The sequence below is a fragment of the Dreissena polymorpha genome, chromosome 4 (genome assembly GCF_020536995.1).
Source record: "Dreissena polymorpha isolate Duluth1 chromosome 4, UMN_Dpol_1.0, whole genome shotgun sequence".
Classification (NCBI taxonomy): Eukaryota; Metazoa; Mollusca; class Bivalvia; order Myida; family Dreissenidae; genus Dreissena; species Dreissena polymorpha.
In genome coordinates, this window is record NC_068358.1 from 127,416,386 (window position 1) to 127,435,455 (window position 19,070).

The following is a 19,070-nucleotide window of genomic DNA, read 5'->3' on the forward strand; positions in this document are numbered from 1 at the left end:
TTAACTTTTAGCAAAACTTTTTAACGATGAATGTTTTAATACTATATAAATACAATCTTACAATAATAAGTAAGTTTTATCTAAAATTCTGGTGTTTCTTAATATATTATTTATGTTTACTCATTCTATTACTGCCAACGTGTATTTATCGATGTAAATAAATGAAGACTGATTTACGCCACCCGCTTATGTTGAACGTGTAATACTTCAGGTTACAGTATACTAAATACTTTTGGCGTTTAATTCTATACCCTCTAAAAACAAAATCGTCATTTATTTGATGACACAATTCTCTGTATGGGCACTTGCCATGACTTTATTATTGAACATGTCTGTGTGCATGTGGTAGGGAAAACATTGCTGCATACTAGTAGAAATTCACTGTTTTGCTTTAGGTTGAAGACGGTATAGTACCAGAAAGGCCGTTTACCAAGAAGGCCTTCTCAAAAAGGCCGCATAAGTGAACCAAAAAGGTGTTGGCGGGATACCATCATCAACTGGAGATAAGCCGGTAAAAAGATGACCATAAAACAGTGACCCTTGATTCGCGTGGAGTTCTTTCTTACAAACCACATGACCTATGTTTTTTATTGTCATTGTGAAGCAAATACAATAATCTGTGTTCTAATTCCTTTTGTATCCATTCATAAAATTAATGATTACATCATGTTCATGAAAATGAATGTGACATCAAAATACTGTTTGTGTTTGCTATTTTCAACAAGTTTATATTATGGGTGAGTAAAGTAGATTGTATGTTGTGTCATTACTATAAAGATTGTCACTTGTGCTTATTTGTATAATTGACTAGCTTGTATGTTTTATTTTGGGTAATATCATAGCAATTAATGTCAGTACATTCACATTGGATCATTTTAATAATTTGAAATTGAAAATTATCAAGCCTCATACAGGCTCAATTGGTCATTGTCGGCTCGGATACTACTGACATGTACCTGGGGTACTTTTATGTATACTTAAATGTACCCCAGGGAACAGTTTCAATAAACATTGTCGTACATATATACAATACGATACATTTTTCGAAGATGCATAATTGCTTAAGTCAATATCATATGTGTCATGTTCTGAGACTTTTGGTACTAATTCGGCAAGCGTCATAATGAGAAAACTCATTCGAAATGACATCACTTAACTTGCGCTGAATTTTGATACATTGCCTAAGGTTTTCTGTGATTTTACCATTTATCTTATATAAGTTATATAAATATCGGCATAGACTAGTACTTGAAAGAATTTTTTAGCAAACAAATAGTTTATTTTGACCTTTTAATGACCTTGTCAATGAGCTGAGTTATTACTTCCCTTTTACCAAAGTCGGCCACCAAATATTTCAATGAGCTGACTTGTTACTCCCCTTTTAACGAATTTGGCAAGGGCTAGTTTATAGCCACACACACTTTTTCAACTCATGTTGATACCGTTTTCAGCTCGATGCTAATAATAATGTTTGAATTCGTCTTTGAAAAGGTAAGTGTTATTCTTTAAATCAAATTCAATTTTTTTATGTCCAAAATATTTACAAAATACAATATATTTACAACTGAAAACGAAAGTAAAAATGGCGACCGTGACATTTTCCAGTTCCTTATATTTGGTTAACATTAAGTTAATAAATGAAGTTCTTATTTGTTTTATTATAATTGATTGTGAAATTCCATCACTTAATTATTTATATTTCCCACCTAAATATGTTTAAAAAAATAAAATCACAGTTTTGTTTTGGATAAATTCCTATCAGGAAATTCCCCTATACTCATTGTTTGTCACTATAAAAGTAAAAGTGCAATTTAAATTTTATGTTGCCATTTAGCAGCATAATGACCTCAATTTGCTTAATTTTATGAAAACTGATTAAATCTCATTTTTGTTTTACATGTACACAGAATAACATCAGACATGCCAGCTGGAAGATAAAAAGCCACACAGGGTCAATGTGCAGAAGATGTCAAGTAATACTTGACCTTCTTGGGAAGAAGTTTCATAACCTATTGTATACCAATCAAACAGGAAACACTAAGCCTCTCTGCTCAATGCCTGTGCTATAAGAGGAAGAATAAGAATGCTGTGCAAAAGGAACTATTCCTGTCTATCCCACTTGCAGATGTAGCAATGCCAACAATATGTGACTAATAACTCATAGTACACCTAGTTGCTGTAATATTTTCAAATCATGAGCAGTCTATCATTATGTGCTGCAACAATTGTAGATTTAAGAGTTATAAACTTCCTCTAGACCGCACTCATATTTATTGAATATGTTTGAATGTATAATACATTTTACGAATACTCATTTTATTATGCATTTTTTTTATTATTTTAATTCATTCTAATATTACATGTCAACTTAAACAACTGTATGCATTTTTATTTTTTACAATAGTAACCAAAACTAACCATGGCGACCACAAAGTTGTGATCATTGCCAGGGCTCGAAATTAACACTCGCAAAATGCGAGTGAAAAATACCGATTGCGAGTTAAGTTTTAAGCCACTATGAATTTTTTGCGAGTAAAGAAATAGTGAAAAAAAAACAGTAATATTGCGTTTGACGTCCTGAACGCTAAACCATAGGTCATAGAACGTCCTAATACCCTTGTGCGTAAGCGCGCACCTTGTATATAGACTAGTATACTTATAGTACAGATACCAGGATGGTATTGGTACAAATAACGTTAAACAATCGACTAATTCACACGTGGTCATTGAACTTGATCAGACATGGCGTCGAAGCGAAAAATAACTAGTTTCTGTTTGCCCACAGATGGAAATAACAATACGAAAGATAAAGCAAAGTTAACTGTTGAATAAAAAAAAACAACACTAAATTATGTTTCCAGAAAAATTTGCGAGAATGTTTTTGATTTTGCGAGTTGGTATTAAAGCTGCTCGCAATGTTTTGCGAGTAGAAAAAAAAAGTTAAATTCGAGCCCTGATTGCCATGCAACTAACACTTAAAAATAAATGATTCCAGAATGTATTGTCATTTAATAGGTTTTAAGATAGCCATGTGTAAACTAATTGTACGATTAAATGAATATTAAACAAATCTGAGAAAATTATGTTTGTCTATGTATATACTTAATTAAATGGGATCTGTTTTAATTCTTTAAAGATGTATATAATACTTGAATTACAATTAAATCTGAATTGCTAAGAGATTTAAAAATGCAATTTGTTATAACATTGCTTTTTGTGTTTGTTTTTTTACAAGGTTTAATAAACATAATATTTAATGTTCACGTCTTTTAAATACATTGTTTTATTTTCACCTCTTTCAAATAAATGATGTTGTGTATAGATCTTGGTTTCCATGGTTACAGTACAATTAAACATTGAGATTCTTTGTAAACAATCACTGATGATTTTTGGAAAATATAATGGTGCAGTTTGTAAGACATATTTTGTAGTGTCATTTAATTTGTTAAAATTTGCTAGTTGTAGGTAATCTTATCCGATCCAAATGTACTGCAAACAAATTTAGCGCAAATAACCACAATAGTCTTTATCTATTGAGATAGACATTATGACTTTGTATCTGCATTAGGTATGGAAGAATGTGTTTTTTTTCAATATATCATTTATTAAACAAACAACAGTTAAAAAGTGCATTTCATACCCAAAATTTCAATAGTTTGAATTATTTAAGGTGTTTCCATGGTAACCAATAGACATTTTAAAATGTTTATAATGTTTTCTAATTCTTCAGAAGTATTAAGTATATCATATTATAACACCATATGTTACTGATTTATTCATGCACTTGTAGACGTATTATAAATGTATTAACATAATTTATTGACATGAAAATAAATAAAAAAAATGTTTATTTTTGTGTGTTTTAATAGGCATTTCTAAATCAGCCCTTTTAACCTTAAATTGATTTTTTTGTGTGCAAAAATCTTAATTTTACCGTGTGCACCATACATGGAGCTTTCTGAAAATGTAAATAAGTCAATTAAGTCCATGTACCCCGTTTTGACCCAACACTCAGAACAGTCCACATATGATTAAAAATGTTCAGTACTTTATTAATGTCATTTGCATCTCTAACGACGTATACATTTGATGAGCATGGCGAGTTAGTTCGTCTACTTATTTCGATTACAAAATTCTCTCGTAAGTTAAAATTGTCGTACGATCGTTTATGAAACTGTCCCCGGGTACGGAAAATATACTAACATGTACCTGGCCTATTTAGACTGTACCCGAGATTTATTCCCGCCCAAAATCAGATGCTGTAAATCAGGCTACGGAATACGAAAAAAATCTCTTTCAACAAACTCTGTCCCAACATGCATTTTTGAGTAGGAGTTTCGATAATATTGAGGCCCTTCTATAGAATATTGACATAAATACAAACATTATTAATTTGAAAAAAATGCCGACAATGATCAATTAAGCTTTATAATTCCTGGGTATGTTTCAGTATATTCTTTGTACCCTGGGTACATTTAAGTATACTTAAATGTACCTGGGTTACATGTAAGTAGTACCCGAGCTCACAATGACCAATCGAACCTCATTTAGACCCTTACCTAGGCTAATACAACAAGATTTCGAATAGACATCCATGTTAGAGCTTTAATATTTAGAATAATCTTAAGTTGTATAAACAAAATTGGGTTAATGTCCATTAAATTATATTTATTTTATCTCCAATTGTTATACACATTTGAATAAAATTGTATTGATACTTTCAGATTTCCACAAGAACCAGCTTTTCTGCTTTTGAAGCAGGAATTTTAATGGAAATGTTGGCTGCCAAATGTAGTTGGAGCAGTAGACGGGAGTGTAATTCTAATTATAAAACCAGCTGAATCTGAAGAAGCTGATGTGTGAAGGAAAGGGTTTATTAACATTACTGAGCGGCTGTCATTGATGCCAACATGTGGTAAATGTAAATGCAGTGTTATGATTCATCACCTTATAATAAAATTTGATAAGAAAGCTGAGAAATACCATAGCTGATTGAACTAAGCGTAATGCTTATCATCGTTGACATAAAATAATGATTATTGTATGTACATGCACAAATAACATTAACTACCACAAACTGACACCATGAGCACTGTGTAATCAAGCTTCTTTTTGTTAATGTTTAAGCAAATGCAGCTATCAGTTATATCTTGAAAAATTGTCTTAAGTAACACATTAACTCTTCTTTATGGTTCATTGATGCCGTGTAAAGATGGCCTAGTGCTACATATGATGCTTCGGTGTTTGATAGCAGTGGCTTAAAGATAACGTGTTGCATTAATTCACAAAATAGATCAATTCACAGCAATATCTGAACATTTTATTTGAACTCTTAAATAAACATTTTGCTTGTCCTCTTTTTATGAAAGTAATTGTTCCAGTGTATTTAAATGGCATTGTGCATAAATGGCTAATACAGACACAAATAACGTGTTTCATAGGCTGTTGACATTTTTTATAAATGAACATACAGTATAACTTTATATTGACACAAAATAAACCTCGGTGGAAACATCACAATTTTGTCAATTAAAATGTAAATTATTTTTTTTTTTTAAGGAGGGCAATTTTTTAAATTCTTAGTGCTATGTAAAAGAAAGACTTGTGATATTTTTTTAGATGCCTGCATCGCACTGGTGGATGCCTGCCTTTCCAAGCCAAATGAGTGCTGTGAAACAGCGAATGCTGTGAAACAGCAAAAAATTGCATGCGCCTGCACAACCTGTGCTTGGAATTATTCATTCCGCTGATAGAGGTAGAAGTTTTGGACATGATGGATCCTGCGGTTACAAACAACGCACCAGTAAAGAGAGCAGCAGTCAATAAGAGGCAGCAGCTGATCGAACTGTTTAGTTGAAAATGTCGTAAAGTGATAGTTAAATGATCTGGCACGAGTTGTCATATTATACCATATTTTATTAAACTCGTCCAGGAATTTTGTTAGTAAGCTCGCCTTTTATGAAATGACGAGTGTCAGATCTTTTTTTATCACATGCTTTTAAATGAGCAAATTAAATAAATATTTACGCAAACATAATGATAAATCTCGAATGTTGTTTACATTTTGTGACGTCATTTGACGTAGCAACGTCATTTCAGCAAAATAACAAAATGCGATTGGTTAATCAAACAAAAACTTAGCCAATAAAGACGCTTAAAAAGTATATAACACATGTGTAAGATAAAAATATTTGTAATGGTTATATTACATGGGAAACAGGGTATGGCATGTGATAAAAATATTGAAAGTGATATATTGCCGTAATATTTTATATTATCCAAATAGGAAGAGCTATATTACAAGCCAAATTATCAGTTTTTGCTTCCTCGTGCTTTAGTTCAATTAAACATCCAATACTGGGATATAAGTTTGCGAAAGAAAGTGTAATTAAATATATTTCATAATTATCCGAGCTGCAGAGCAGAAAAGATCTCCCTATTAACGCTTTTTCAAGTGATTTTTCTTTGCAAACTGACATTGACTCTTATGGGTATTGGATATCAGTACTGAGAATTCTCAAAGTGACATTTACACGAAGGCTTTTAAATGTATGTTTACTTAATTATAGAGAGTGTTGAGTATATAAACATGGATATTATTGTCATATTAGAAGCTTGGTAAATAAACAAATATATTTGCCAAATGTTATAATTCATGTACTGAAAGACAGCCTTGATATGCTGCTTTGTTAAAGAATCAAGTCTTTAGTTACCCTAAAAACTATTATTTATGTTAAAACTGTTATTTACCGGTGCAATTTGTTTCCTAATTTTATAAACATATTTATGATGATAACATTTACTTGTTTTTATGCCCCGATCGATCGGGGGTATATTGTTTTTGGCCTGTCTGTCTGTCATTCTGTCCCAAAACTTTAACCTTGGTTAAAGTTTGATAACTTTTGCAATATGAAGATAGCAACTTCATATTTGGCATGCATGTGTATCTCATGGAGCTTCACATTTTGAGTGGTGAAAAGTCACGGTCAAGGTCATCCTTTAAGGTCAAAGATCATTGTATTTTTCTTTCCTGAAACTTTAACCTTCGTTAAAGTTTGGTCATAACTTTTTGAATATTGACAATTGCAAATGGATATTTGGCATGCAGCTGCACATTTTGCGTGGTGAAAGGTCAAGGTCATCATTCACGGTCAAAAGTAAAAAATACAATCCAAGGGAAGTAATAACCTTTAAAAGGGAGATAATTTCTAAATCTGCTAAATTATTATTTATATATTGACATTTTATTTCAAAGCGGCGCAATAGGAGGCATTGCGTTTCTGACAAACACATCTCTTGTTTTATAACAGTTGCAATTTCATGTGTATTCAATGAATAAAACATTAAGAACATTCATATTTATTAAGAGTTATTTATAATATTTAGAGAGTACAATATACACATCATGTCATATCAGTAAATACATATTAAGATTTCTGGAAATAATTGAACGTTGAAATATTTCTTTTTTTAAAGACACGAGTTGGGCACGAGTTCTTCATCCAAATTTTTTTTTATGTCCCGAAGAATGTCATTTCTGGTTCTGGACTCATTAAGCATTTGTTCTGGGTTTATGTGAAGCTGTGTCTTCATGCTTGACATGTCACTGCAAGTAAATAAATTTAACAGTTTAAATTGTATTTATTCCAAAAATAATATGTATTAGACAAAACATACAGATATTTAATGTATCATGCATGTGTGGTTGTTGAAAATAACACAAACCATTAATAATAAGACTGCAATGCTTCATGAGCTGGTTTTGGTTCTAATAGTTTTTGTATCATGAAATTTAACTAGCCTTACGAAATTAACATGTGCATGTAACTCTCATGCCATACATTCCAATTACGTCATTAAGTATATAAATGTTGAAAAAGAATTTAAAAGAAGAAACCGTCGGAGACGGGTGATGCTCCCCAAAGTTTTTTTTGTCACTATTGCACTATATATTCAGATAAAAGGATAAGGCTTGAGGGGCATAACTTTGGACAAAATAATACGATGGATGGTTTAGCAACTTAAAAATTTCGAAGGGCCATAACTCTCTAAATAAATCATCTAACCAGAACCCACAAATAACATGCGCATCTCCTCAAGGTAGTTAAGCTTCCCATAAAGCTTCATTGAATTCCAGTCAGTAGTTGGGGAGAAATAGCCCGGACAAGAATTGCACTATATGTACAGTTTATAGAAAATTTCAAAGGGCCATAACTCTGCGAAAAATCATCCGACCATAACCGGCTGATAATATGCACATCTCCTGTTGGTAGTGAAGCTTCCCATAAAGTTTCATTGAATTCCCGTAATAAGTTGCTGAGAAATAGCTCGGACAAGAATTGCACTATATGTACAATGGAAAATTTCAAAGGGCCATAACTCTGTGAAAAATCATCCGACAAGAACCGGCTGATAATATGCACATCTCTTGGTAGTGAAGCTTCCCATAAAATTTCATTGAATTCCAGTCATAAGTCGCTGAGAAATCGCCCGGACCAGAATTGCACTACTAATATATGTACAGTTAATGGAAAATTTCAAAGGGTCATAAGTCTGTGAAAAATCATCGGACCATAACTGGCTGATAATATGCACATCTCCTTTTGGTAGTGAAGCTTCCCATAAAGTTTCATTGAATTCCGGTCTTTAGTTGCTGAGAAATAGCCTGGACAAGAATTGCACTATATGTATAGTTAATGGAAAATTTCAAAGGGTCATAACTCTGTGAAAAAAAATCATCTGACTAGAACCCGCTGATAATATGCACATGTCCTCTTGGTAGTGAAGCTTCCCATAAAGTTTCATTGAATTCCGGTCATTAGTTGCTGAGAAATAGCCCGGACAAGAATTGCACTATATGTACAGTTAATGGAAAATTTCAAAGGGCCATAACTCTGTGAAAAATCATCCGACCAGAACCGGCTGATAATATGCACATCACCTCTTGGTAGTGAAGCTTCCCATAAAGTTTAATTGAATTCCGGTCATTAATTGCTGAGAAATAGCCCGGACAAAAATTTTGCACGAACGAACGGACACATGCACGGACAGACGAAGCGGCGACTATATGCTCCCCCAATTTTTTTGGGGGGAGCATAACAAACACAGACACACAAGTTTACACCCTGGATAATTGATTATTTATGTTTAAACAACAAAGCAGCAATAATGTATCCCCATATTACAGATATCCACAAAACCCACAATTTAATATACCAGACATACTAATTAATAGTCATAGACTAAGCATATATATAAACATAGTGCCATTTTATCATCAAACACCCAAGTTCTGTACAGTTTCTAGCATTTTCAATCTGCTTTATGTGTTAAACAAGACATGTGCCTGTTTAACGTGCTGATGGGTAGTAATTTTGCAAGGCAACTAGCCCAAACAGACTAATGCTTTAAAAACAAGAGCACCGCATAACGGTAGCCAACGCTCGGCTGCGGGTGCAGTATTAAATAAAGCGCATCGTAATGGTTTATTATTTTTTCAAACAGACAGAGTCTTTCGCTTTCAGAAAAATATCTGACCTCTAGAGGCATTTTCACTCTCGTAGACGAAAAAAAAAACCGACACTATTTCCCGTAAAAATGTTATAAATCAATCTCCTTTTGAAGAACGTCGCTTACATCTTTAACAAATAATAAATATTTGAGCTGAGTCGGAAAGTTGAGTCGATCTCAACTGAGATGAGTTTTGAGTTCGTTCGTGAGATCCCCGTCATACTCAATTCTCAGCTGAGTGGAAACTCAAATCTGATCTGCTGAGTTGAGTTTAAAACCTGAGAACGTTCGTGATACAAGGCCCATGTCACAATACACATATCAAAAGGTCCTCTTAAGAGACATTGCTAATACAGCGATGAACTGTGCATACGATCTAACGTAAGACATGACAGAAAATTGGAAAACAAAATCGCATTTCTACCAAATATTTATGTGACAGGGTAGCTATCATGCTTTAACTATTTATTGATATAAACTAAAATGTAAACATGTATTATCTTACGCATACCATGTGGATTGTTTGTAAGAATAATGTTTATTTTTTCACCAAATTTGATTGCTTATCATCCTTTAACAAACCATTATTTTAACATTTATCTAAGTCTGGAGTGTTATTTTGCTTGTTTAAACATAATACACACATTTTGTTAAATCTATGACTATTACTTAGAAATCGTCACTTAACCAAACTGTGAATAGGTCCCTTTAAAATATTAGTACAATACTAAAAATCTTAATTGTTGTTTAAACTAAGTATGTCAATTGTCACACACTCAAACATAAGCATGTTGAACATATTCTTCCGTATCATACATGTATTCGGTTTCGTACAGTTTTGACAATACAGTAATATCAAATATCCTAACTGCACCTTGGGATATCATCCTGTATTGAGCAGCACCACCGAAGAAAACTCCTATTGAACACAATGACTGTTAAAAATTAAAACAAAACTTTAACTAGCTTGTCCGTTTCAGTCTGCTTTTGGCATAATCTGTAATTAATAGTTGTATCGCAAAAGATTGTAATTATAGTCCAGAGTTTCGATATAATAATTATCCAATAAGAAATCTAGCAAATGAGTTTATCCATTTAATGTACAGTTTCTGTATCCTACACTCTTTAAGGATTATAGAATACTTAGAAAAACGTTAAGAATGGTCGCCTTGGCGTATTGGATATGGTGTCCGCATAGCGATCGGGAGGTCACGGGTTCGTTCCCCACTGATGGATCGCTCTTTCGATCTCCCCCAAAGACACCAAGTACCCAGGTACCAAGACTCCTTTTATAGTCAAAGTGCGTTGATGCTCCAGAAGAGCCCTGCACTTAATTGGATAAAAGAAGGTACGATACTTCAAAGAGATAACATACGATCTGACTAAACAAATCAAAACAGTTACAATATTGATGAATATAAAATCTAGATAACTTTCAGAATAAGTCGTACAAGAAAATCAATGAAAGCAGAGTTTAATAACATAAACAAATAATCTTCGTTTGTAAAGAAAAAAAACTAATTAATGTACAAAACATGTAAACATTTGGAAAATCTACTATTCTTTGCAGGTTTGTTCATATGAAACCTTAAATTCAAATAGTTTGACGCTTAAACCTCTACGCCAACCCAAAATGCAAAAATTTCTAAAGAGAGTGGAGAGTTTTTTAAGTTGTCTTTGCTCGACTAAGATTGTACATTTGCATAGAAAACAAACAACTCATGGTTTACATTCATGCTCAAAGAATAATATTATGCTTATAGGCCGACGCGTATCCCCACTCCGCATGTTTGACCAGGGGGCGCCCCAGGGTTGGTAATGGGGCCATGCATAGTTGAGATTGACCGTATTGTCATAAGAAATGTTCAGTATCAATTGGAAGTGAATCGGTGTAGAAATGAAGAAGTTAATGTAAACTAACATAAAACAAGAGATGTGTTTGTCAGAAACACAATGCCCCCTTCTGCGCCGCTTTGATTTATTTAAAAAACAAAATATTTAGCAGGTTCATTAATTACCTCACCTTAAAGCTTATTACTTCCCTTGGATTTGTTTTTTTTTACCTTTGACCTTGAAGGATGACCTTGACATTGACCATTCACCACTCAATATGTGCAGCTCCATGCGATACACACGCATGCCAAATATCAAGTTGCTATCTTCAATATTTCAAAAGTTATGTTAAAGTACATAAAATAAAAAAAATGAGTGAAAATCTCTGACCCGGCCCCACCCCAACCCCCATAAATTTTGAACCAGGGTCAGATCACAATTCCAAATAGTGCAGGGTCGCAATATATGCTCATAGCTACCATGTGTGTAAGTTTCAAGGTTCTAGTGCTTAAAGTGCAGGAGGGGATAGTGGCCAGGGCGGACGGACGGACGGATGGACAGACAGACGGACGGACGGCGGAGATAACCACAATATCCCCACGCTTATCAAAAAGCGTGGGGATGATAATTGTATTGCTGTACATTTACAACACACCAAAAAAAACAACAAGTGATACACGTTGGCTTTTATAATACTTACAGATGAACTATATTTCAAGTGCAGAATGAGCGTATTCTGTAACCATCGCTTACCATGTAGGATGGGTTATTTTGTGTACATTACAGACAATTAATGTGGTCTGTTGAATTGCGCATTTGAAGGTCTTATTGGGCCACGAGTAGAATGGCGAAGGGTTTAAGTGAGTGATAGCCGATGACAATTGTCACATCCTTGACACTGCCTAGTGGATTGACGGTGATCAATCGAGCAGTTATATTGCAATAAGTAGCGTCGGAGTTGAAGGTTGATATACATGAGATGTAAGTGAGTTCTAGTTAAGCTAAAATGTTTTAAGTACCCAATTCTTACAACAATAAACAGATTATAATAACTATTATAAGCGTTCTGAATAGTAAGACAGCGTTATATAATGTATAAATAAATCATAAACATAACCTAAAATGCAGTCGTGGATGTATAACCGCAGTATTCCGTAACACAACAAGCTGATGTTCTAAGTAATTACTTTGTCACTTACATACCTTATAGTTGTACTACCGTCAGGAATGCATCAGTTAAAGCCAATATTAAAGGTTTGAGACGTACCGACGGCTGATATATTTAAATATATAATTAGTTTATTAATGTTAATTCATCGAAAGCCTTGTGTGAACATTCTCGATTCTATTGCCTGGGAAGAAGTTATTCATGTTTTCGGGAAGGTATTTTGAATGCCCCCATGCTGTGGATCGAACCAGGGGTCAAGTGATCGATGTGCTGACACAATTTACACCACGCCAACGTTAGCTAACATACATTTACAGTAAAACCTTATCCATTATGTGGAAACTATGTCAAGTTCTTCAAACAACAGATGTTTCTCAGCCATTCATTCAAATTATGGTTCCTATCTTACGTACTTGAATAACACAAAAAAACCTGTTTGCTTAGTATCAAAACAACAACTTACAAAACGCATGCACGTAAGTGGTTGTGAACTTTTCAATGGCTTTCTTCAGATATATCATGTTGTTTTGCCTGTACAATTAAGTCGCCGCGATGCGCTGCGTATTCGTGAGTGTCAGATTCTATTCCCAGAACACTTCACCAGAGAAAATCCTTTCCAATTCAGGCAATTGATAGCTTTCACTAGTGCTTGAGATCGTTAAGTACCTCATTGTATGATGCTTAAAGAGTAATTCATCGGATGTTCATGATTCTTACATTATGGTTTGCGGGGACTGTCGAGATAAAACATTTGACAGACATTACGATGACATAATCGTCAAGTCTCGGCTTTCTATCAAAAAATATTTTTCGTAAATGTCATACGATACTTACACACAGTGTTAACCATCGTAAGCCTCGATTGTACAGGATCGCCAATATTGAGTTGCGAAGTGTATGTGTGCCGTTAAATATATAATTTCCATACATTTTAAATGAATAAGAGGTGATGATATTTCCATTTGCGCTGGCCCTGCTTCCGGTCTAATCTTGAACCCTTTTAAAAGTGATGGAGGTATAGCAATAGGTGTTGAACAGAGAAAAGATAAATTAGTTTCTTCTACGATGGACTTCATGTAATTGTCTGGAGGCTTGGTCAAGAAAGATACAGAATCTGTCTTGCACCAGTATATAAGCTCAAACAATCGACCACTTCCATTAATATATTTTTGAAGGCTTTAGTTACACACTTACATTTAACTATATGAAAACACTATAAAACAAAAACAATTGTATACGGACTGAAACCTTTTTTAATATAAAATATCAACTAAATGAAAGTTGAACAAATATTAACATGTCCAAAATCACAATATATATGTAATCATTGTCACTAAGGAAATAAATATGAAGAGTGGAAGTATGATCTTGACATTGGTATTCTGCGGTATAGCATAATATTAAAATCAAAACACAATAATCGTTCATATACAATGATTCAAAACTAATAATACAAAACAATAACAAGTAACAGGGCATTTCCATTAACTAGAACAAGAAGTTTTACTCTTAAAAAGCGCACTTTACACAGTACATTACGCATTATTATTTTGTGATTCAAATGAAGGCGGGTAAATTTTTTAATGTTGACGATAGTCGTTAAAATCTTTGTGGATAAATAGCAGTAACATTTTGACAAGGAAGGCCACCTAAGATTATATTTTGGTTAGTGTTGAGGTTTTAGATCTCTATAATATTGAAATACTAATAAAAGGACCATTTTCGTTTTCAATAACATTCATATTAGACTAAGTAAATATTGTTTAATTGTTTTATCTGCCTTGTTCCAGTAGTAGTTTGTGACCTTAAAAAGTAAACCCTTAACATGAACACTCTATCCGTATCATTTACAGCAATGTGTAAAAACGTCTTTAACTCTCATTATCCTTGATTACTTTCAAGCTTAGGAATACTGCTAATAATACTAGCCGAATGTAAACGTCTATCTCTTATACTTTGGCAAATACAATTTACATCAGCAATTATAGTTTAATCAACGTTGTTGTACATATACAACAATACTAAATCATGGAGCATTTTCTTTAGTTTATTTACCCAAATAGTTACACGTGACCAAGTGCAAAAGAAGTTTATAAGAAATTGAGCCTTAGTTATTCTTTTATTTATTAAACCATTATTGGGTGATATGTTTTTTCTTTAGGCAAACGTCCCACTTCTCTATATATTGCTTTTGTAACTTTTTGTGAACGGATACCAATGAAGAAATATTAAGAAATACTTTTATATCAGGACTAAGATGACCCCCCTCCCTCCGTACCTCCGTACGTTTGTCATAAAATGCAAAATCAATAGATAAAAAAATAGAAAGTTCATCGGTTTCACTAAATACGATTTTGGAAAAAAAACTATTTAGAGAAAACAACGCCCAAGATGTCTGTTGCGAAAAACCTATTCGAGCTTTAACGAAACTACACATAGATGAGAATATAACACCGCGATAAAGTTAGTTATTTACTACTTTTAATTTATTATTATTATATTAAATCAATTTTTTTAACCACCTTGACTTGATAAAAAAATAATGTGTTTTAATATTTACAGGTACACCCCATTCTTTGCAATATTCACGCAGTAGTTCTAGATGACGTTGAAGCCTTGTAGCAGAGTAAGACATAAATACAGTATCGTCTGAAAACAACAGAAAACACTTTTTAAGATTTACAATAATTACACATGTCATCATAGTACAAATCAATTAATTATATATATATCATTCGCAAACAATTTTCGGGAATATTCGTAACTAATTCAGAGTAAATGGTATATCAGATAACGAAATCAACGGTTTTAACATGTGTGGTATTCGGAAACAATTCAGAAGCAAAGTTATATAAGGTAACGAAATGATATGTTTGAACTTGTATGGCATTCTGAATTGAATCAGAGTAAATGTTTTTTCAGGTTACGAAATCAAATGTTTGAACATGTATGGTATTCGGAAACATTTAAAAAATAATCTAAATATCGATTACAGAATATTATGTTTAAACATATGTTTGCGTCTCGACGCTTATGTTAAAAATACTGAATTGCTTCAAAGGCCCATAGATAAACACAGTATAGGCCCTCGGTGGTCTCCGGTTCGATTCCCGCTCAAGGAGTGTTCTTGAGATCTTAACTTTTCTAAATCCAGTACTGGTTCATACCAAGAAAAGACTTGATAGTGTCTCAATAAGCAAAATGATTTCGATGAAGCTGAGCTAAAATAAATACATTAAAACAAAATTTAAAACAGATCAAACATATTATTATGTTTATATTGTTAACTTAAAATACATCGTGTGCAAGTTATGTATATCGTAAAATAAATTTCACGTCTAGGCATATTATCGATACGCCAAATATTCTGCTGTTATATTAGTTTAAGTAGTTGTATTCTCTAAATATAATCAGTTTACATTTATAATTTATTGAAAGTTGATTTGTAAGTGCCACATGAATCGGTTTGAATTCATCCTAGGGTGACAATAATCGGTTTCTAGTCACTCCCGGATGACTTGTGGGCCATTTCAGGTCGACAATGACCCAATAATAAAGCATGTGTGAGTTTTGCTCATTTTGGCTCACGAAAATTATGTCATCATTATTCAGGAAAATGCATATATTTCGACGTTGAAAGTGATCCCGAGGTTCATAGACTTTAATAATGCTGATAAAATCATTTGTATACAGATTGGGGAGCTTTTATATCCCTGTTCCACTAAGCAATGTATGTCAGAGAAGTTGCGTTAGGATTCCATTAATATCAAACCTTGCTCGAGATACGCTAAAGAAATGTCGTAGTATGTCGAGGGCTGACCTAGAACACCGACAGTTAATAGTTTTGCAAGCACTTACAGTCTCTAGACACCCTGTAAAAAGTATTTTATCATGATAATAAAACGCCCATATGTTGTCTTTGAAATTTGGAATTTTGAAGCATGATGTCAATAGGATGTCTGTACACAATGTCCGGAATCCGTTTTGTTTATTCACGAATATATTGATCATGTCTAGATATTCTTTCAAGCGTTGGTTTAAGACACTTGATAATATTTTACCAACATACGGACTAAGACTTATCCGGTGGTAGTTGAGCGATATGCGTCGGTTACTCGTGTTGGTTAATTGTATCGACTTTATAACAGACGTTGGTCACACTAAACGCAGATATAACACATTCAGAGGAAAGTTCATGGATTATTTTTGTTTTTACCTGTACGCAATACATCCTGTAGAAATATTTACACCACGCTTTGCCATTTCTGCATTTAAATACAGCCTTTTGTTCTTCGAAGATTTATTCTCACATGCCTTTGATTTTTTGAAAACACTCTTAAAGTCAGTCTCCCATGTTTTAAGGACATAAAATGATTTTCAGTTTGCAAATATCGCCGTTTTCGACAAGATTTTCAATCGACATAGACGAATCTATTTTTGTTCCTAATACTTTAATGTGCTTCAAAAAACATAAGAATCCTCTTCGCTTTTAGTTTCATTTGCTGATTTCTTTTACGACTGTTTATCTCTCGATCTATATGGTCTTTGTTGCTTCCGATACAGCTGTCTAGGTTTAAATTTTTCGTGTTTTGTCACGGCGCATTTAAAAAAGTCTATACTTTAGTTCGTTTCTTTGTACAATGCATCTAGATTGTTATCCTACCGATGAATTAAATGTCATAAAAGCCATAAACATTTCTTAATAACGCGTACACGGTACTTGGATCGCCAAGACAGTTTTGTACTTGTTCAAGTATGATCGATAATGTATAAATGTCATTAAACTCTGCAGTGAAAATTGCCACTAATTGAATTATCGTTGCTCATTTCATTTTTATCACTCCTACTTTTGACATCGCACGGTTTGTTTGTTTTGTGTGATTATGTCGATCATTGACCAGTCCGGTTTTATAAAAAAAGTCTCACATCATTTAAACTAGTTCTTCAAATGCTTTTAATACTTTAGAGTTTAAGTTTCGGTGAACTCATAATCTGATATCGCTTTTTCTTTCGTGCAAACGGACGTGAAAGTGTCATTCTCTGGTTTATTCGGTTATAAAATATACATCATTTTGTATATTTTGTATCAAAAATTGACACAAATACACTTAATTGTACTTTTATTTTATTTCGGAATCCATAATGAAAATCATTAAGGACTTCATTTATTTATAACCACTAACGAAATATGTTGTCTAATTTAATGGAACATCATTTAGGAAATATGCTTTTAAGGGTAATTATTCGATAAGTGTTGACGTTCTTATGACACCTGTTAAGGCAAACAATGTATATAAAATGAGCTTATAGACCACGTATCTGGATAAGTACAAGCTGAATAAACATAATTAAAGAACTTGCACTGTAGAGGAGCTAATAAGTGTTTACAAGAAAAAGATCAAGTACAAAAAGATCAATTTCACCACTATTTCGTCTTTTCAAACTACAATCGCCCAGAATACTTCTTCTATAACTTGTAAGCTAGAGTTTATAATAATTGGACAGAGAACTTGAAGTATTTAAAGTGGATAAGACAACGGTCGAGAAATAATCAGCAGAAAGACTGACTTACAAAACACTCAAAGTGAGTTTAGATAATAGATGATCATTAAGTTTTTTCTTACAATTTGAAAAAAACTGAATAAGGCATAAAGGCAGTATACCGGTTGTCTATTTATAAAGAATACGTCTCCGAAATCACTCACGTGCGCCATCTATCTAGTATCACAACCAATTGACTATAATTCTTATAGTCGTGTTAAACAGCACATTTCTACATGATCGTTCATGGATGCAATTCAATAAAAAGACTGATGATGTGTATAAAAATTTGTGTTGATAAATAGACATTTAATTGTTATTAACGCCAGAATAGAGTGTTATGTTCTCACAATGTATACACTTCAAACGACAACTTTGTTTTTAATCGGATTTTTTTTTAATTCATGCAAAGGCGCAGGTATGATTTCAACTTTCATTATTGTTATTGGAACTTGTGTCATTTTCATATTCACGATAATATTCATTGCTCGGTGTCCATATGAGTAATTCTGAATTTCATTTCAATAAAGCGTTTTGTACTATTATTCCAAAGTTTGTTTTTTAGATAAACACATTCTTCATAAAGCCCCCGATGGCCTAGTGTTTAAGGTGTCATTGAATGACCTAAATACAATCCGTGTTAATATGTTTAAAGTAAATTTGTAAATGCCACTGAATAGAGAGATAGATTTAGTTATTCGCCTCTAAAGCGGCTCGTTAGAAGGTATCTCATGTTAAAGCTCGTTTATATCAACTTAATAGGACTTATCATCGATTAAATTACGCTTGACAATTATAATTAACTGCATTTCGAAGACACAACTTACAAATAAACGCGTTCTCGATTCATACAATGTTATTGCAAGCAAGATTTTGAATATAGGTATAACTGGTAATTTTGAAATTCTATTTTATTTTAAAACAAAGTAATCGCCACTCAGGTTACCTGAATTTTAAGGTTTTTATTTTCAGGCTACCCACCCAAAAGCTACAGCGTTAGCTGTTTCAATCAATGATG

The 19,070-nt window shown here is 33.1% G+C and overlaps 1 long non-coding RNA gene across 1 annotated transcript; it reads left to right on the forward strand.

The window, feature by feature from the left end:
- The first annotated feature begins 206 nt into the window (after positions 1-206).
- LOC127878576 (uncharacterized) lies at positions 207-5,864 on the forward strand. Its single transcript, XR_008048799.1, has 3 exons — positions 207-511; positions 4,725-4,915; positions 5,620-5,864. It is a non-coding gene; the product is annotated as an uncharacterized LOC127878576 (long non-coding RNA).
- Positions 5,865-19,070: the final 13,206 nt, after the last annotated feature.